Source organism: Ambystoma mexicanum, chromosome 1q (genome assembly GCF_040938575.1).
Source record: "Ambystoma mexicanum isolate Mex_15411 chromosome 1q, UKY_AmexF1_1, whole genome shotgun sequence".
NCBI lineage: Eukaryota > Metazoa > Chordata > Amphibia > Caudata > Ambystomatidae > Ambystoma > Ambystoma mexicanum.
The window spans coordinates 307026873-307047929 of record NC_090922.1 but is presented as its reverse complement, the minus strand read 5'-3'; the positions used below and the strand labels follow the sequence as shown (position 1 = coordinate 307047929).

At 45.3% G+C, this 21057-nt stretch overlaps 1 long non-coding RNA gene across 1 annotated transcript in view; it reads right to left on the bottom strand.

Moving 5' to 3' along the window:
• Nucleotides 1-16862: 16862 nt before the first annotated feature.
• LOC138521329 (uncharacterized) overlaps nt 16863-21057 on the bottom strand; it is a 286380-nt gene continuing 282185 nt past the window's right edge. The window contains exons 4-5 of the long non-coding RNA XR_011283015.1: nt 19942-20066; nt 16863-19231 (exon numbers count right to left, since the gene is read on the bottom strand). This is a non-coding gene — a long non-coding RNA (uncharacterized lncRNA). The remainder of the gene's footprint in view (nt 19232-19941; nt 20067-21057) is intronic.

Sequence of the window (21057 nt, the reverse complement as noted above, 5' to 3'; positions counted from 1 at the left end):
TCCTCTGAAGCGAAAAGAAAAAGATTGTAGTTCTTTTGGATTTCTGACAATAGGACGGATCTACAGAGTGATGTCTTTTTGCTCTGATTCTCTAGTCTAAGCCACAATCTTGGGATTGAAAAGTTTGATGCCGCTCCTTCCTCTTTTCCTGCAGTAGGGGTTTGTTGTTTTTGTTCACTTTTCTCTCTTCCTCCATATTGAGGACACATTTCCAGGTTTTTAAATTTCCCGGTCCCATTCCAGCAGTCTACTTCACTGAATAAGAGGCTTGGTGATGTTGCATCTTTGATGGCTAACGCGGGAAATGTATTTTTTTCTTGTAATGCAGGAGCCTTTTTACCTGACGATTTTAGGAAAATGGGGGCCATTTTTATAGATACTTGCTTGGGCTCCGCGCTAAGTCCCTTTCTTGGTTCTTTATGTAGATTTTGTTTTAGGAATATTGGGGCAATCTTAATATTTGTAGAGGCCAGTGCACTTTTTTGGTTGTAAGAAGCTGCAGGTAATGAAAATATAAGATCCGTTTGCATGCCGAAATTTGATGTTTGGACCTTGATTTTACTAGGACTCTCCCTGCCCGTTGGGCACGTCTTTTTGCCCTGGATTCTCTCAGAGGCACGCTTGCTTACAAGGGCATCATGTACCTTTGAGGTTTGTGAAGAGTTAATTGCTGAAGATGCAATAGCGTTGGAATCAGCTGCCTTTTCAGCTGTAGGAGTAGTTAGATTTTTCAGGAATATGTTTGTCCCTGTTTTCTTTTTTGCCTTATTTTTCTGATTTTTGGATTTCTTCATCGTTCCACCTGAAGGTTGAGAAAAGGTAGCCTCTATTTGATTGCCCCTTTTGTTCCTTTTGTGACACTTTTTCCTTCTCAATCTCTGTGGTACCTCGAAATTCTGACTTAAACTGTCGGTCGGATTTCCTTTTTCTTCCTCCTCTTGGGTTTTTTGAGGACTGTTGTTGATATTTTCTATATAGTCGACATCGACATTTGCCAGCCTTCGAAATTCTTCCAAGATTGAGTCTGAGAGTGGTGTGTCGTCGAAAAGATCTTTTGGCCCTTCTTCATTTAAAGTCTTGTTCTGGTTTTGCAGTTTTTGAATTTCCGAGGGTATTAGCTTTAAAAGTTCATGGGTAGTAGAATTGCTTTTTACCCCCTCCTTCAGTAGGCTTTGAATTTGGGCGATGTCTAGCCCCTGTTTAATGCCCTCTATTTGTGTTTCCTTTAGAATTGGAATCACAATGCTATTCATGATATTATTTACAGCAACCATAGCTGATTCGTTTTTAGCAATTTCCTGCGACATTTCCAATAGGTGGCCTGCTTGTGTTTGCACCTCTGTTCTCAGAATTTCGAACACTGAGACCAGAGAATTTAAAACGTAGCTCAGGGCTGCCAGTGTGTTTTCAGATGCCATTGGAGGCCCTTCTGGTGAGGTGGCCGATGGCTCTTCTTGTTGGCTACGGTTTCTCGGTGAGATTGCCCTGCTTCCTTGAGTTTTGTTTGTTGAAGTAGCGTTTACTTCTGACCCCTCTGTAAGTGTATTTGTGGCCGGGGTATTGTGTTTGTGTGTTGGTAATTGCCAGGTAGTATCAATAATGTCCTCTAGGTCGTTGGTACTCTTGTTCCTTTTTCTAGGGAAGTGGTCATTGATTCTTGTCTGAATTTTTTCAGTTGTCAGAGTGTACTCTAGCCCTCTTTTCCATATTTTTTTAATATTAAGATTGGGGAATCTTCCCGCTGGAGTTTGTTGTGCGTCTGTATGGCTTAGGGTCTCCTGTGAGGTTGCTGGGTCTGCGTCTGAGACAATAGATGCCCCCCTCCCTGGCTCACACCCTGCCTCTATGTAAGACCCATCTTGTGCATCCATGTCTTCCTCAAGAGGGGAGCTGCGCAGTCTCATTACGGGAGTAACAATTATTGTTTGATGGTGTTAGTGCGCGCAAGACACGATAGTTATTTACCTGCTTGGTACGCCTCAGACCGCCAAACAGCCGCACAACAGCCAGTGGGCTTGTCTCCTGCCGGGCTTAACGCCGCGAGGGTGGTAAGCTCCGTCCTTTGAGTCCGCCCCAGATCACGTGATTAGATCACGTGTCCAAACGAAGCCCCGCCTCCTCCAGGAAGCGCGTTGCAGTGGTCGTTGCTGGCAAGAGTCTGGGAGAAAGCTCGCAGTGCCAGATGAGATGCAATAGGTAAGTCCGCTTTCAATCTCAGCACTTTTGCGACTGAGAACACAACGGAACGGGCCGCAAGCTCCGTCCTTTGAGTCCGCCCCAGATCACGTGATCAGATCACGTGTCCAAACGAAGCCGCGCCTCCTCCAGGAAGCGCGTTGCAGTGGTCGTTGCTGGCAAGAGTCTGGGAGAAAGCTCGCAGTGCCAGATGAGATGCAATAGGTAAGTCTGCTTTCAATCTCAGCACTTTTGCGACTGAGAACACAACGGAACGGGCGGCAAGCTCCGTCCTTTGAGTCCGCCCCAGATCACGTGATCAGATCACGTGTCCAAACGAAGCCGCGCCTCCTCCAGGAAGCGCGTTGCAGTGGTCGTTGCTGGCAAGAGTCTGGGAGAAAGCTCGCAGTGCCAGATGAGATGCAATAGGTAAGTCCGCTTTCAATCTCAGCACTTTTGCGACTGAGAACGGAACGGGCGGCAAGCTCCGTCCTTTCAGTCCGCCCCAGATCACGTGATCAGATCACGTGTCCAAACGAAGCCGCGCCTCCTCCAGGAAGCGCGTTGCAGTGGTCGTTGCTGGCAAGAGTCTGGGAGAAAGCTCGCAGTGCCAGATGAGATGCAATAGGTAAGTCCGCTTTCAATCTCAGCACTTTTGCGACTGAGAACACAACGGAACGGGTGGCAAGCTCCGTCCTTTGAGTCCGCCCCAGATCACGTGATCAGATCACGTGTCCAAACGAAGCCGCGCCTCCTCCAGGAAGCGCGTTGCAGTGGTCGTTGCTGGCAAGAGTCTGGGAGAAAGCTCGCAGTGCCAGATGAGATGCAATAGGTAAGTCCGCTTTCAATCTCAGCACTTTTGTGACTGAGAACATAAAATATTTCAATGCTTTAAATGTTCTTGCGTAAAGGACTTCCGTGACAAAAACATAGGAGTAAACAGTTACAGTCAGCAAGAAGAGTGGGGCAATTCTCCTGCATTCTGTTTTTCAAGCATGTGAAGAAGATGGGACAAGGCAGCAACTGAATTTATGAAAGTACGAAACCGGCCACCGGGAGTGGAGGGAAGGACTCCAAGAGATGTCCAAGGAAAATTAACATACTATCAACACGTTTAAGAACACTTCTGAGGTTCCACAACTGGAAGTTCCTTATCAAGCGCTGTACAATCTCGAAGTCTTTGACCTCCTTACTCCTGTTTTGGATTTTTTGTAGCTTTCAAGACTTAAAAACGGCAACAATGAGCTTAACTAAAGCAATGGCCTTATCCCTTTTTTCAATTTTTTTTTCAGGGCTTTGCTTGATTCCACATCTTGTAGAGGGCTCTGTGGAAAAACAGTGCACCGTTAATGAAATATTAGTGCCTGGCCTGAATTACCTGGAGCTTTTGCCAGTACCCACTCACCCCCCGAGGTGGACAATGTTACCCAAACATTAAAAGAAAAATATGAAGGCACTGCCTGTGGTGGGACAGTTGCCTAGACAAGGCAGCCCAAGTTTGGGTGAACAGCTCTCCCCTCAGGTACCGCTCAGTTGTACCAGACAACTCAAATACTTATTTGGTTGATTCTATTTAAACACCATTGAGAAATATTGCCCCAATTTCTTGACCCTTTCACACACAGTCCTACATCATCAATAGGATCAAACAGTGTGATACGGTTTTGTCGTGTATAAAGGTCTTGGGTGTCCAAGGATGACCAGGACATGGTTGTAGGAGGAAGGCATCCTTTATTGGTAAAACAGGATCTTCAGGTTGCAGGTACATGTAGGTCGATTATGGGGCAGAGATACCGGGCCTCCACCCTCTAGGGAAGACAACTCACTCTCACCAACTGACAAGCAAGGAACACATAGGGCCGAGTACTCAGGGAACATACCAATGGACACATAGAAGGCAGGGATCAAAGGTTTCATCCAGGCAGGGAAGGCACAGGAAACTATAGGTTTCTTACTAGGAAGTGTTTTCTTGATTCTTAGGAGAGTTTTTCAGAACCAACACTGGTGTGGGTTTTGGGTAAGCCAACCTAGTGGACCTGAAATAGATTTTCACACTTTGGTCTACCCAAACTCTCACTGGGTAGTGTGGACTGGGCAGTGAGGCGTCGATTTAGGAGATCAGGGGTTTGGTGGCAGGTACTGTTAACATAAAATAAAGTTGCAAAGTAATTGAATGTGCACACAGATGTATATACATTACACCATTTATTAAGAACACAGGTGCATTAGAGCGTAACACTACTGCTCACTAGTCACATATACAATCTGGTCGCAGGAGAGTCAAGGTTGCAGTGTTATTTTTTGATGTCGGGTTTAGGTCTGACTAGCAGTGGTTCAAGTCTCTCACAGGATGATTGGTTCTAGTGACCCAACAGCAGGACAGGACTGATGACATTGAATGATGACCACTTTCATTTACTCCCCCAACATTGGAGGACCCCGCCAGGAAACTTCAGCTGTAGTGAGTTGCTTCAGTGAGCCCACACAGGGTCAAGCAGACTTCAGGCCACATGCAGTAGAACTCAGACCCCAGGCTGGCTCCTTTTAATGATGTAGAGAAGCCGCATTAGGAGACCAGGTTTCAGCCCCACAGGGAATGGATCTTCAGAGTCTCGAGACTTGAGGGGAAAAATTGTCCAAACAGAAGCAGGGTCCCTTTTCAGGGTGGTCCATCCACTGGGAAATTCCAGAAATGCTTGTGAGGTCTCGAGAGAGCAGTATTGCTGTGTGGGACTTTAGACTGTTTAGGCCCACCAGGCTAAGGGAGTCATCTCTTATTCACCTCCTCTCTGACTGGGTGCCCAGGAAGGCCTAAGGAGGCTTTCATGCATTGTGCACTGCAGGAGCAGTGCACCACCTGCAGCCAACACTGCCCACCTGAGGAGGTAAGCCCCTTGGCTAATGTGCACTCCTTGTAGCGGAACGCTACGCGACTTGAGACTCGGAATAAGTCACCTCTACTTTTATTTATCTACGCAATAGTTCTGCAACTAGTAGATTTATTCTCCTCGTGCTCTTGAGAAAGTAAATTCTCTGCATGTGTGCCCACTGTCCTGCACGATGTTCAAAACAGCGTTAACATGGCTGCTGTGTAATTTACTTGTTGTTTGGAGCCTCCATTGCCCAGGCAACCACTGATGCAATTGGATTGGCTGCTCGAAACCATTTCAAGCCAATCCGATGACCGGCAGGCGTAAGCCAGCCCCCAGCGAAGGCCCACTGAAAAGGCCCCTGTCCTGAGCCTCGTATCATCATCTCTTCTTCACCTCCCTGACCGGGAGCCCAGGAAGGCCTAGGAAGTTTTCCATGCATCGTGCACTGCAGGAGCAGTGCACCACCTGCAGCCGACACTCCCCATCTGAGGAGGTAAGCCCCTTGGGTAATGTGCACTCCTTGTAGCAGAACGCTGCGCAACTCGAGAATCGGAACGAGTCACCTTCACTTTTATTTTTCTACGCCATAGTGCTCCTACTTTTAGATTTATTATCCTCGTGCTCTTGAGAAAGTACATTCTCTGCGTGTGTGCCCATTGTCCTACATAACGTTCGAAACAGTGTTAAAATGGCTGCTGTATAATTTACTTGTTGTTTTGGGCTTCCATTGACCAGGCAACCACTGATGAAATCGGATTGGCTGCTCGAAACCATTTCAAGCCAATCCGATGACCGGCAGGCGTAAGCCAGCCCCCAGCGAAGGCCCACTGAAAAGGCCCCTGTCCTGAGCCTCGTATCTTCATCTCTTCTTCACCTCCCTGACCGGGAGCCCAGGAAGGCCTAGGAAGTTTTCCACGTATCGTGCACTGCAGGAGCAGTGCACCACCTGCAGCCGACACTCCCCATCTGAAGAGGTAAGCCCCTTGGCCAATGTGCACTCCTCGTAGCGGAACACTGTGCAACTCGAGAATTGGAACGAGTCACCTTCACTTTTATTTTTCTACGCCATAGTGCTGCTACTATTAGATTTATTCTCCTCGTGCTCTTGAGAAAGGACATTCTCTGCACGTGTGCCCATCGTCCTGCACAACGTACAAAACAGCGTTAAAATGGCTGCTGTATAATTTACTTGTTGTTTGGGGCTTCCATTGCCCAGGCAACCACTGACGAAATCGGATTGGCTGCTCGAAACCATTTCAAGCCAATCCGATGACCGGCAGGCGTAAGCCGGCCCCCAGCGAAGGCCCACTGAAAAGGCCCCTGTCCTGAGCCTCGTATCATCATCTCTTCTTCACTGACCTGCCCGGGAGCCCACGAAGGCCTACGAAGGCTTCCACACATCGTGCACTAAAGGAGCAGTGCACCACCTGCAGCCGACACTCCCCATCTGAGGAGGTAAGCCCCTTGGCCAATGTGCACTCTTCGTAGCAGAACGCTGCACAACACGAGAATCGGAACGAGTCACCTTCACTTTTATTTTTCTACGTCATAGTGCTGCTACTATTAGATTTATTCTCCTTGTGCTCTTGAGAAAGTACATTCTCTGCACTTGTGCCCATTGTCCTGCACAACTTTCGAAACAGCGTTAAAATGGCTGCTGTATAATTAACTTGTTGTTTGGGGCTTCCATTGCCCAGGCAACCACTGATGAAATCGGATTGGCTGCTCGAAACCATTTCAAGCCAATCTGATGACCGGCAGGCGTAACCCCACCCCAGCGAAGGCCCACTGAAAAGGCCCCTGTCCTCAGCCTATCCGGGGACCCGGGCGCCGTGCGCCTGAAACGCTGTCCGCCCTGTACTCCTATCTCCAGCCCTCACCTTATCTGGACTAACCTCTACTTCCTGATTGAACGGAAGACACTTGTCATGCTAGTGGCAACACAGATCCTGCTACGATCGTCTATGCTGCTGTGGTAAGCATGCCACACTTGAACATCCAGTGCAAAGACTGAGTCATTTTGTGTATTATCTGCCGCCTTCAGAACGCACAGCCCATGAGTTATTGCACTACCAACTCTTATCCCTATTTACGTAGTCTGTGCCTCGCATCAGTCAGACTACTCCAACCCATCAGTTGTATTTATGCATGTTATCATATTAACCGATGCACATTAATTGCAAGTTCTTGTAAACTTCACTAATAACAGACCTATTACATCTGCGTGCATACTATCTACCTTACTGCCACTGAGCACGCTAGCCCCGATTTGTTATCCTCCACCTTTTTAGTAATCTTAACATAGATAACAGAAATGCCGTCTCACACCAACGGGTTCCGTACACTGCACGCCTCCCTCACCAGCATGTCACTCTGAACTCGTAATACTGTCCAAGATCCGATGCACAACAGTCCGCCTCCCATTATTCAGAACATTGGAGATCGGACTCCCTCGAGGCTTCCTGACACATGACTGTCCACACTTTTGCAGTAAATTCTGTTCAGAGCACTGATCTGTAACAGCGTGAATTTAGCTGTGATTGCCTTTCTAGCGTGCATGTAACACTGCCCATTGTTTCTAGGTATGTTAATATTGCCTTCTGCAAACGATTGTATCACTCCACAAACTCAGCACTGTATCTGACTGCATTATCTAATGTCTGCCGCTCTTGGTATAGGCTACAGTGTCCATGAACTTGCACTAGGCCAAATTACATCAGCATTACCTGCTATCCTTGTTGATTAAACGCAACTGCCACTCCTAGATCCTTACTACCCTAGTAGTATAAACACGCCTATCATAGATATGCAATTGCCTGTTGGTCACTGACAAACTCGCCTTTGCACTATTCAACAGACCCTATTCTGCTTATCTACCCGTAAGCTAAGAACTTTTGCCATCTCTAATCTCACTAAGACTGATCAGTATCTGAACAGCACCTCCCCCATTTGTACAATTAGCTTCCCGGTCCCGCAGGGACTACTACAATGAGTCAGATGATAAACCTTTAGACTATACCTATTAACATTTAAATAATACTCTGATGCATAACCTCCAAAATAGCTTAAGCTTGCTAGTCATGCCCAGAACAACATTATACTAACGCACATGGTTGCACTTAGGGCAGTATTATTGATCACCATGATTATACACGCCTCAGCCGCCACTGTCAAAGAAGAGAAGCTTGATACCATGCTACCTATCAAGGCCCACTTCTCTACTCCAAATAAATTTAGGATCCCCCTTACTATGTCAACTTCACTACCACTCTCCAATACCATAGCACCTACAAAATTCCTACCACCTTGGACATTACAGCCCTCGACATATCACCCTATTGGTATGACACCAGCAAACAACTCCTATGTTCTTACGTCCATTCAATGGATCCAACGCTATGCCTCACAGCCTGTTCCTAACCAACCATGCCCCATGAAAATTCAGAACAATCGACTAGGCTCTAGACTCAGCCATACTTACCTATTGCTACCTAACCGTAGAAGTAAAACTATCATTAAGAATATGCCCATTAAGACTAAAACGACAAGCAGCCATAATAATGCTGCTATACCTATCAAGGAAGCACTTATCAATGCAAGGTCTTTGACAGCACATGCCCTAGACATAGCTGACCTCATTAATGAGTTGGACTTCCTAGCCATAACAGAGACATGGCTACACGCCGCCACAGGACCAACACTCTCTCTAGCCATGCCAGACAATAACACTATCTCTAGATTAGACAGAGAATCTTCCAGAGGCGGCGGAGTCGCTGTTATTGCCAAAACTCAACTTGGCATAAGACCCTTACCCAATCTTCCTTTCCCATCTGCTGAACACCTATCTATGAAGCTACCACTCTCCGCTACACAGATTTTAAAACTCCACCTGGTGTACAGACCCCCCAGGCCCAATAGCTACGTTCGAGGAAGATATCTCACAACTCATCTCTGCCAATACCAAATCAGGATCACAAATCCTGCTGCTTGGTGACTTTCATATAGGCTCTCAGACACATCTGATGACAATGCTACAGCCCTAGCTAACTCTATCACAGAATTAGGATTCACTCATCGCATTACCAATCCCACGCACAATAAAGGGAGAATTCTAGATTGGATTGCAGACCTCAATTGCGATACCAACATTCTCACCAACGTTCCCTGCACATGGTCGGACCATCACATTGTCACCTTACAGAACAGTACTCAACCTAACAGGAACATTGCCCTTGCACCACCAGCCCTCACCAGAAATAATAGGAATATCACAGTTGAGAGACTACTGCCCTTACTCAGCCAATCATTAATCATCCAACCAATAACTTAGACCCATCAACATTAGTAGAGCATACAACTTAACACTTCATCAAGCTATTGATACAGTAGCACCTCTAAAAATGCATAAAGCTAAGCCATGCACCCACCTAAATAACTGGTTCACCTCCAATCTCAAAACCCTACGTAACAACAAAAGAAAAGCTGAAACCTTATGGAAAAATGACCCCTCAGTATTAAATAAAGAATCATTCTTAAAGGCTTCTAGTTGTTACAAAACCGCCATCCTCCAAACCAAAAACGACACTTATAACAATAGAATCAACAATGCCAAATCAGGCACAAAAGAACTGTTTACTATCCTTAGAGCTCTAGAGTAACCTATACCTCCTCCTGAAACGTGCACCAAAGATAAGATTTGGTGCACCAATATACAAAAAGCTCTGCTTGATAAAATAACGCTTCTTCAAGCTAAAATCAAAAACAAAAAACTTAGCATTTCCAAAGAATCACATCCACTAGAGACTCAACATGCCTATGCAAATTCAAACTCTTGCAGCCTATTCAAATGCTCCCCTCTCACTATTAAAGAAGTAGAAAGCATAATAACTAGCCTCAAACCTTATAGGTGTCTAGGGGACACCTGCCCGGTAACAATTATCAAAGAGGCAGCGGGAGAACTCGCTCCCTTCATTACCACATTTACAAACTCATCTTTTGAAACTAGCACCGTCCCTTCCAACCTGAAGGACGCGTGGGTCCTACCACTATTAGAAAAACCTAACCTTGATCCTGATATTTCAACGAACTACAGACCAATCACCACAGTACCATTCCTGCTGAAAATTCTAGACAGGGCTGCCTATTTACAGATAAAGGCACACCTAGAAGCCCACAATCTTCTTGGCCTGCAGCAATCAGGTTTCAGACCAAGACATGCTACCGAGACTAGCCTACTAGACTTGAAAACACAGATGGATGACCAAAAAGACAAAGGAAATGTAGCCCTCCTTCTTTTGCTAGACTTATTGGCCGCCTTCGATCTAGTCAATCACAAAGTCCTGTATAGTCACCTTACATCATCAGCCTACTTCTCAGATAAAGCAACTGAATGGATATAATCCTTCCTTGACAACAGGGCGATGAGAGTCTTTGCACCTAGAGTATCGGCTGACCCAGCTCCGGTCACTTGTGAGTACCACAGGGGTCTTGCGTTTCACCGATAATGTATAATATTTTCACCAAGCCTTTGTTTGATGACCTTGACTATTTGGGTGTCACCTACACTAACTACGCAGATGACACCCAAATCCTCATACCTATCACTGGGGACTACGACTCCGACACAAAATTGCTGAATAAAATCTACCGTATCATCCAGGCATGGATGGCCACACATGGCCTCTGCCTCAATGATGATAAGACCAAACTACTTCTCATTGGCCCCCAATCCAGACTAAACAAACTAACAATCAGTTTAAATCATTTAATATAGATGGCATTAACATAGACCACTATGTCTAAAGAAGTCAAAAACACTTGGGTTCTATCTCGACTCATCTCTAACCTTGACAAGACAAGTGAATGCGACAGTGTCTGCCACAGTTTATACCTGTAAATTAATAAATGCCTGCAGACCTTTCCTGTCGACTGCAAGCTGCATTACGCTATCTCGAGCGCTTATCTTATCGAAATTAGATTACTGAAATTCACTTTACCTAGGAACCAACAAGAGAAACCTAAAAAAATGACAAATACTGCAAAATAATGCGCCTAGATCTGCCCTAAACATTCAGATAAATCACCATATATCAGAGGCCAGACACAACTCCCAATGGCTGCCAGTCAAGGACAGAATTACGCTAAAAACCCTAACTCACCCATAAATGCCTTTCTAACTTAGCACCCAAATACCTGACCTGTAAATTTACAAGATACCAATCAGACCGACCTACCAGGTCTTCTCAACTACACTGTCTCAGGATCCCGAGATTCAAGCTACAGAAATCAGGGGGCAGCAGCTTCCCCGTTCTAGCTTCCAAAATCTGGAACTCCATGCCCGTAGTTCTAAGAGCAGAACCATCATTCCCCCGTTTCAGGAAAAACACAAAAAACTGTCTCTTCACCCAGGATATGCCATAAATGCATATCACCCACGTAACCAACTGTATTTTTATATGCAATATACCTGTATATTCTATGCAACCTGTATATATGTTGTAATTAACGTATACACTGATGTCTCATGTTTGTATGTAACTATTCTGTAATCTTATGCAAAGCGCCCAGATACCTGAGGGTTAGGCGTGCCATATAAATAAATAAATGTTACCCGATGATGGTCTCCCCCTTGTCACTTGAAGGTGGCCCATAGGATCCCCAGTGAGTGGCTTTGGCAATGCTTGTCCGTGGCAGCAGTCCTCCAGTGTTGCTTTGTGGTGTCTTCAACCTTCTGGCTTTTTGTTCCACTGGGTGTCTCGCAGAATGGTGCCAAATCCTCTCCTTTTATCCCAAATCAAGGTGGGAAGTAATCCCAGCCATCCAATGGCAAGGATCTGCACCGTTCAAACAGAGGCTTTCCAATCTTGGATAGCCAGCCGCCCAACATCAGCCCAGCAAAGGGGTCTCCTGGCTGGAAGGTGGAGCTCCTAATTCCATCAGTTTGGATCCACACACGATTGACTGGAAACCTATGGGTGGACCCTCTGAAAGTGGACAACCATATAAGGCAGTTTGGAACCTCAAAGGGCAGGAAGACTGCCAAATAGCAAGGTGGACCAAAAAACAGGACTTGCAAAATGAGGAGCATCTATTTTGAGTACATTGTACTCAAAAATACATTATTGCGGTACAAACACTGGTGTACTGTAGTGCACCATAAAATAATATGAAAATAGGCTCACAACCACCAGCATGTTCTGTGCACTTCAAAAAGAATGACAAAGGTAAAAGAAAAAGGAGCACAACGTGCCCCTTTAACGCTACACCTGAAGTGGGCTGTACTCCATCAAATCAATCAAAGGTAAAGAGCAATGGCAAAAGCTGTCCTTGCACTGGGAGCCATATGGTGCTTTCCTACAGTGGAGCTGAACGTCCAGCTCAGTCGGTTCGCTGAAATGCTGCAGCGGCTAAGAAACGCCCGCTCTTTCACTATTTCTGCATATTCGACAGTAGCAGCCATGCACACATACACGACTTGACTCGTCTTTTAGTGCTCACATTGTTATCTCTTTTCCCATGTGTTAACTGCTTCAGGCCCACTACATTCCACCCCTAGACAAGGTTTCACCCCCGACTGGTTACAGCCACCATTCGGTCATACAAGCCTCATTCTGATAAAGAAACATTCAATAAATGCAGATAATATGAGCAAGCACAGAAACACGCATAATAGTGGAAGCGATACCAAATGCATTCATGTACCTGATCGCGGGGACTTATGCCGGAAAATATCGGACCAGTTATGTTCAGTGAGTGCTTTAGTATGCCCAGCAGCTCGTATTAGGTTATCCTTGCCACGTTTCAATGTTATGGAAGCTGTTGCAGCGGTGTGAGCTGCCGGCCTGAATTGCGCCCAGGCGTCTTGTGCATAACTTCTCACTTCTTGTAATCTAAGAGCCGCGAGGCCATTTGCCAAGGCCTATATGTGATATATGTGTGCGTGCCTCAGCATGGGCTAATACAGCGTGTGCAGTATTTGAGCGGTCTCATATCTAACACGCTTCACTTCACGCACAATGGAAGCATGCCTGCCACTTTCTGCTGCAATCCAACTGTTGCCTGATCACATGTTTTTCTACCCATGTATAAAAGCACGTTCTCCAGCAAGTGCTTGACCTTCCTTGCACAGTACCCTGCTTGTGTAAAATGGCCACATGCCCTTCAGATGCACTTTGGGTTATTGCACAGCCATACTACGCGCATTTTAATATATCATAAAGAACTATACTGTCTGTTGCTCCAACTTTCACAGCTCTCTTTACAACATAAACAATTGAGGTTCAAGTCAGTTCTGTTCATTCAGACATTGTTCCCCAAAACTTCATATACACCAGTGGCATGAGGCGATGCCAACACATCGCCTGCTATATGCCAGGTCATTGCCAGGGGTTTTGTGCGATGGGGTTGCTCTGAGACAACAGACATTGTAATACAGGGGGCAGTGATGCTAGTGGCATCGCGCCAATACTTTGTTTTGTCACTGGCCCATGTCATCCAGAGGTTGCAGGTGACATGCATTGGAATTCCATCCTGGTTTAGGAACATCCATGATTGGTAAGTCAGGAAGGCACACAGGAGAAACACTCCACAGTTCATTGTGTTCCAGGAGTAGGCCGGGCACCAGGCACATACACTGGAAGATCAGTGCTGTCTAGCACTTCCCACCCCAGGATTTATAATCTTCCCAGGCTCTGCTGCTCTCCCTGAGTGGCCTACCCACAATTTCCTTCCTGTGATCCGAAAACCCCCACCCCCCGCTTGTGCTGCCAGGAGATTCATTTTCAAAACTTGTGGCACCAGTGGTTTGTCGTAGACCAATTGTGCAAGGTGATCATACGTTTCAATAGGCAAATCAGCTGGTCTTGCATTGTGCAAAAGCACTTTACTCTCTCCCTGATAATCTGGGTCAGTCACTCCTTCTAGCACTACCAGTCTTGTGGCAGCCAGACTTCATCGGGCTGCGATTCCGCCGTATATTCCTTTCAGCTACTTTATTCCAATTACGGTTTGGACGTCAGCAGTCTTTCATTTGTGCACAACGTGTGCCTCTGCCGCAAACAAGTCCAACCCAATGCTTCCTTTGGTTGCTTGCAATGATCATTTGTCATTGTTCATTAGTTTCTAGACTATTAGGGTAGATGATTCCTGTTACCTGCAGTTATGCGGTAGTGCTTGTGCGAACAATGAGTTAAACGAACATGGTGCCTATGCACGGCCATTTTGGACATTCACTTCCATTACCGTGATGAAAGCCTACGTTTTCGTGGGCTCAGTAAGTAGATGTGCATTTCTGCAGCGGAGGCAAGGTCACATAATGATGTCAGCTGAACTAACTGTGGAGAATAGTTGTTCTTTTGTCCGCCGAAGGACGAGCCAAAAAGGGATCAGAGCATTCTGCAGGTGCAGTGATAAGGGGTACTGGGAAAGAAGGCAAGGAAGAGAAGCTGGGTTTTTCCACTTCTCGCTGGAATGTTCCACTCTTGGCTCCTCATGTTTATTTATCTGCTCTTCGGCCGAGGGCAGTCTGGTAACCAATGAGAGGAGGGGATTCCCCCATAAAGACAAGAGGTATTCCTCTTAGGAAAGCAGATAGAACTGGACCCCCGGGTGATGAGGTCTCGCTGAGAGGGAAGAGGCTCCGCTCCAGACCCTGTTAGTACGAGTGATCTCTCTGCCTACCTGCTCTGGGACTAAGCAGTTTTTGTGGTGGGCGAGATGAAGGTGTCTTCTGCAACCATATTAACAGTGAAGCTCTTTTTCTATTTATGTATAATTGTCTATATGTTTTGTGTGTATTTATAAAGGGCCTAAAACAAGCCATTTTGTTTTCATACAGCCAGTAGTTTATGTGTGATTTTTTTGCCTGAGTCCATTAACTTGTTTTGTTAGGGTCTGGGGGGTGTAATTCTGAGGTCCCTACATGTGGCCAAGAAAAAGCAAAACACATTCTGAGGAACGGCATCTATTGTCCCATATGGTGATTGTTCAAATTGAACACAGCCTGCGACAGATGCTTAGCTCCAGGGAAGCAACCACCGTTGAACCCAATATGGCCATGTATAATTTTAGAATTGTGGTACTTGTGTGATAAGGCAGCATTACTGTGCGGTCACTGTTACAAAGTAAATTAGTTGCAAACCATGACAACCTGGTAACAGCCTGCAGGAAGGAATGAAGGACATGTCTCCTGTAGGAAGGATGGATTCATTGAGGACTGCCTTTTACTTTGAAGGATACTTTTTGAGATAGGCTTTTCTTGAGAAAGCATAAGTTAAGGGATTGGTCCTGGCACCTCGGAGCCAGGAGGTGGAGCCGGTCTTTTACAAAGGCTCTTTACTAAGGCTCACTTCCCTGCCTGTCTTGGGCCACTCAGAAGCCCCCAGCCCTGGAGAGCAGTTCCACTTGGAGACCCCTGCAACAATTCCAGCATGCCTGCAGACAAGGGATCAACACATCAAGATGGCCGATGCCGAAACATCCAGCTTTGAATTGGGCCTAACAGCCCTGCAACCACCTCCCACCGATGTGTCCTCTTGTTGGACACTAGCACTTGAAATGGTCCTGGAGCCCCGGACCCAGGAGGCTGAGCTGGTCTTTTACAAAGGCTCTTTACTAAGGCTCACTTCCCTGCCTGTCCTGGTCCACTCAAAAGCCCCCAGTTCTGGAGAGTAGTTTGACTTGGAGAACCCTGCTGCAATTCCAGCATGCCTGCAGACAGGGGTTCGACACATCAAGATGGCCAACGCCAAAACATCCAGCTTCGAATTGTGCCTAACAGCCCTGCAACCACCTTCCACTGATGTGCCCTCCCATTGGATACTGGGACCTGAAATCATCCTGGAGCCCCAGAGCCAGCCTTTTACAAAGGCTCTTTACTAAGGCTCATTTGCCTGCCTGTTTTGGCATGTCCTGGTGGGCCCTGCAACCCTGCACCCCCTGTTGTCTGGCATCATGAAAATGTGCTTCATTCCAGTTTGCTATTCCGTAGATTCGGATCACACTTCATAACCTGGTGCTGCATAGGTTCTCCACTCTCATACTAAAAGTACTGCTTGTCTGCGTCTTATGTGCCCTATGTGCATTCTGACTCCCTGCATCACCCTTCAGTGTACCCATCCACCCCCTAGCCATTGCATCCCTCTCTCTCCCTCATCCTTCATGGCACTGCTGTCACACCACCTACCTATTGATTTCAGGGCCAGCCTAACATAACACCATCATTCCAATGAGTGCTCCAAGTATTCCTGCCGACCACCCTACCACATTACATCCACCCAGTTCCTCATCCCGAACTGTGCGCATGTAACCCACCTTTATCCCGCCACCTGCTCTTGCCCGCTATGGGCTCTGGCACTATCATCCTACTTGCAGAGCCATCCTCTGACCAGCCCTTGCCCCCTCCAGATCCCGTTTCAGCCTATCGACCGACCCAAGCTTCCGCTCATATATTCATGGCCTAGGCTACTTCTTTAAGGGCACCTCACCTTCCCCTACTATCCCTGCTCCTGCGCTTGTATTACTAATATACGCACTAGATACATTTGGCACTGATACACTAGTACATAAGTTAAGGATTTCAATCAGGCACACACCCGGGTCTCGCCTAGCATGTAATGCACACATGAAATATTTATTTATTGTGTCTATAGGTTCAATATTCTGCGTGATATGCCACTCATATCGCACCCTTCTCAAGATACCCCCAGGTTACAGTGGACCAGGAATCAGGCTGGTTTGTAAAGGTAAATATTTATTTATTTAAATTCAAATCAATACACATTTTAATATATATATATGTATATATATATGGGGCAGCAATCACCAATGTGGTGACAAAATAATTCAGAAATTAAGTATCACAATTGAATTCACTTGTAGCAATACAGAAGTTAAAACACAGGAAAAAGAACAGTTTTGGCTTCTGAAAAGATAGCACTTAGGTTAAGATTCCCCCTGCAAAGTTCTCAATTCACAAATGAGCAGTTCTATACCGATGTAATTAAGCAGCAGGTATTTAGGAATGAAGAACAGAGTACAGTGTTTGACTATAGTCTTCCCTCCCCAAACAAGAGAGAAGCACTTTTGTAAATTGACACTTTTTAAACTGACAGTTGAAAATGGCTTTGTGAAACAATGAAAAATTTGCAAAAATCCTTAATTTGATAGAATTTCTTATGAGAGCATCACTAAACAGGTCCTAACAAACATGAGTTACAAGATAAACAACAGTACACACTTTAGATCGGAATGGAAGTTAAGAAACACTTTGGATGGGAAAAGACACGTGTAAAACTTTTGCAAAATGCACATTCGCGGCTAAATTTCACCATGCGATTTCTAATGAAAACGGGTCAAATACACTGTTTCGCAAGTTCTTGCACAAATTCTTGTGGGGCCTGGTCTTTCCCACACTGCAGATTGTAGGCCGCCTTGCGGGCCTCTGGGGGGTTCCTATGGACAGAAAAATGTTTTAAGATGGCCGCCCTGTAGGTGGACCATCTTGAGTGGTTCTGATCCGCCAGCCCTGCAAAGAAGCTGGAGAACTCAGGGGAAAATGTCAATTTTACGTATTGGATGCAACTCTGACTATCTTTCAGATGAAAAGTATCCATCATCTGTTTGTATAACTCAAGGTGCTCCCAGATTGAATACTTGGCATTTTTGTGATAGGGAGTGATAACGCTCCTAATGGCCTTGATCTGCTTCAGGGGAGCTTTTAGTAGAGCCCTCTTGATTTTGTTTGTTTTTTTGGTCTTAGTTACCCGAGTCCACTCATCCTCTGACTCAGAGGCACTACTACAAGAGGGGGCTATCTGATCCTCTAGGCTCTCCCTGATTCTGCGAGCTTGAGAAGGGCTCGTGGAATGTGGGGGCCTAGCTTCTTGATGCCTGTGGCGCTCAGAAGAGTCTTCTGACTCTCCCCTGCTCCCAGGATTGGCGGAGTACCCCCCTAGCCCCACTGCCCTAGCTGGGAAGAGGTCTTTAGGATACTCTTTTTGGGCTTGCTTTCCTGGAGTTCCCCAACAAATTTGACAAACTGATCCTTTGGTAGGCGGTATTTTTGAGTATCCAATCTACTGATTCTCCCCTCACTGGAGTCTTCCTGATCAGAGAGGCTAGCCCTAACATTTGGGGATCTGTACAGAGATGCCCGTCCATCAATTTCTGGGAGGCGCTGATCTGTACGTCCCATGTTTGCTGAAATCTACCATCCCTATGGCCCTTGGTTCATATGAGCCAGTGGACATGAAGCTGGCAGAGTCCATGGTACTGAAGGGGTTAGAGCCCCTGATTACCGGGGTCCTGATCTTATGCTCAGGGGTTTCTCTGTCCCTCCCTACAACTTCCTTTTCAACCCCTATTCCCTGGTGATATTTCAAAATCTGACATTTTTTCTCCTCTATTAAGGCCTTACTGGTCTCACTGATTTGCTCTTGCATGGCTATCTGTTTGTGGAGCCTTTCATTCTTTTCACAGAGATCCTCATTGTCTCTCTGTGCTTCCTGTCTGGTCTGAAAATACTGGGCGAGTTTCTGCTCCAGGAGACTCAACGCCTGAGTTTAATCATTATTGGTCTGGGTGTTCTTTTCCAGAGAATCCTCCACCCCCCTGGTGTGCTCTAGTAGCTTCTCATATTCGGTTTTTACTTCACTGAGTTCCTGGAGGGCCTGCTTTCTTTCCTCTAGCTTGGTTTTTAATTGGCTCACTTCCTGGCCTAAGGCGTCCTTCTCCTGACTTAGAGTGCCCCTTTGTTCAGCCAAGTCGTCCCTTGCTTTTTTGAATGCATGGGATTTTTGGTGCTCCTCATGAGATTCTAGATCTTTGATAATGAATTTATTGTTTTCCTCTTTTAATTTGTCTATCTGGTTCTGTATGATAACCACCTGTTCTGCACAGACTCTGTTAAAAGTTAATTGTTGTGCCAGCTTCTGTTGACTCTGTTGTAAAGAGTAAACCCTCTCCTGACACTCATCTTTCAGTGCCTGAACTTGGTTATCTTGCTCTGCCTTCTCTTGCTGTAGGAAAGCCAGATCTTCCTTTAGTTTTGTCAGTTACTGCCTAGCTTCTGTCTCTGATTCTTGGCTCTTCTGTAGCCTTTGCTCTGCAGAGTCCAGATCATTTTGGATTTTCTCTAGTGTTTCCACTTGCTTCTTTGGCAGAACTATGTTTTCTGAATGGTTTTCCTGCAAAAATCCTTAAATTGTTAGAATTTCTTATGAGAGCAACACCAAACAGGTCCTAACAAACATGAGCTACAAGATAAACAACAGTGCACACTTTAGATCGGAATGGAAGTTAAGAAACACTTTGGATGGGAAAAGACACGTGTAAAGCTTTTGCAAAATGAGAATTCGTGGCTAAATTTCACTATGAGATTTTTTATAAAATGGGTCAAATACACTGTTTCGCACTGCGGTTATTAGTTGTGGATGTAGCTACAGGTCTTAGGTTTAACTGAGAGTTGAAATTAGGTCTCAGGCTTTACAATTGAATAAGGTATGTAAGTTTTAGTGAGAGGTGTTTTGGAAAAAATAGAACAGAGAAAAGGAGAAATTCAGTTTTAAAAATGACAGATTGGTTTTTATTAAACTATATTAATGAATAAGAAAAAGAGAATGCCACCCGTGAATCTCCAGTTACGCACGGCCGCTTGTAACTCTTCACGTATGATATTCTGTTTTTCCTTCTGGGAATTAGTTTATTTAATCCAAATCACAAATGGCTTATGGTTTAATGAAACAAATGAGAAAAAATCAGCGCTAACGCTATGGATTACAAACAGGGTTGCAAAAATGCTTCTGACAATATTAGAGGTCTTAAGATAAAGATGGCATAGGGTGAGATTGGGATAGGACAATCCCTATGGGTTACTATGATTCCTGTTTATACTTACAGTCCACTGTAGATTAAGCTTGGACCGTCAGGTTGGTCATCACAGATTGGGTCTACAGGCAGCAGGGCACTTCTGGTGGAATTGGATCAGCTGGTCGGTTCTGGTCAATTGGACGGCACCTCAGGCTGGATTGGGTTGAACGAGGGTATACAATATTATATTTGCAGCATCAATAGTTTTGCCACAATTTTTCTTTTCATGTAACTTTGTTTCCTTATGTAGTACAGGGTTCACTAACGTCTCCACAGAAAGAGCATAAAAATAGATTTACAACTACCAATTTTTAGATTTGTCCTCATTCATGTTGCAAAGTTAAAGGTTTTCAAGACTTTATCACAAATAGGCATTTTAAACAACAGATTTCTTTTAGCAGTTTTTTTTTCTTCCTTTCAACAGACAACAGCTGTCAAATCCCTTTGTTCAGGGTGGGGTGTAGAGGGAAGTTCCCTACCCCTCCCCAGAAGGGTTCAGTGTTCAGCCTGCCATTGTCCTTAGCTGGGCCAAAGACAAATGTCTAATTAGGTCTTTGTTCTAAATATGCGAGAACCTCCAGCATCAATTAAACCTTCCTGGTAGCAGTGGGGTGTCACTTGAAATGTCAATCTTTCCCAGGCTGGGCACTGTCCAATCAGAATTAACCAGTTAACTCCAAACTGGGTTACTTTGTTTCACCTAAAGATCTTTAATTTAAAACACATAAAAATGAACATAGTTTATGAGATTTTGACATTTAAAAGAATTAAGCCCTTCACAAAAAACATGCTTTTAAAAAGGCGAATTTTCCCCTTCTTCATGGAAAAAGCACATTTAAACTGAGTCTTTTAAATCCACTTTTCTTAGGCAGTACATACATCTAATCAGCACCGGTTCTTCTCTTAAGTGCTGAGATTTGTTTGCAGTCTGGAAGTAAGTATCCAGCCTTTGTTTGGAGTTTTCTCTGTACAGTTGAAATTGTTATATGTTGCCACTTTCAGCCGCATTTCTCCCGTGTAACTTGAAATACATGTTGCTGGGCTGGTTTTTCATGAAATACATTTCTTAGCTGCTGTCAGTCAGTGAGGTCCAGTTTCTCTGAGCCACCTGGAGGATCTGTGATTTCAGTACACTTTTTTTATT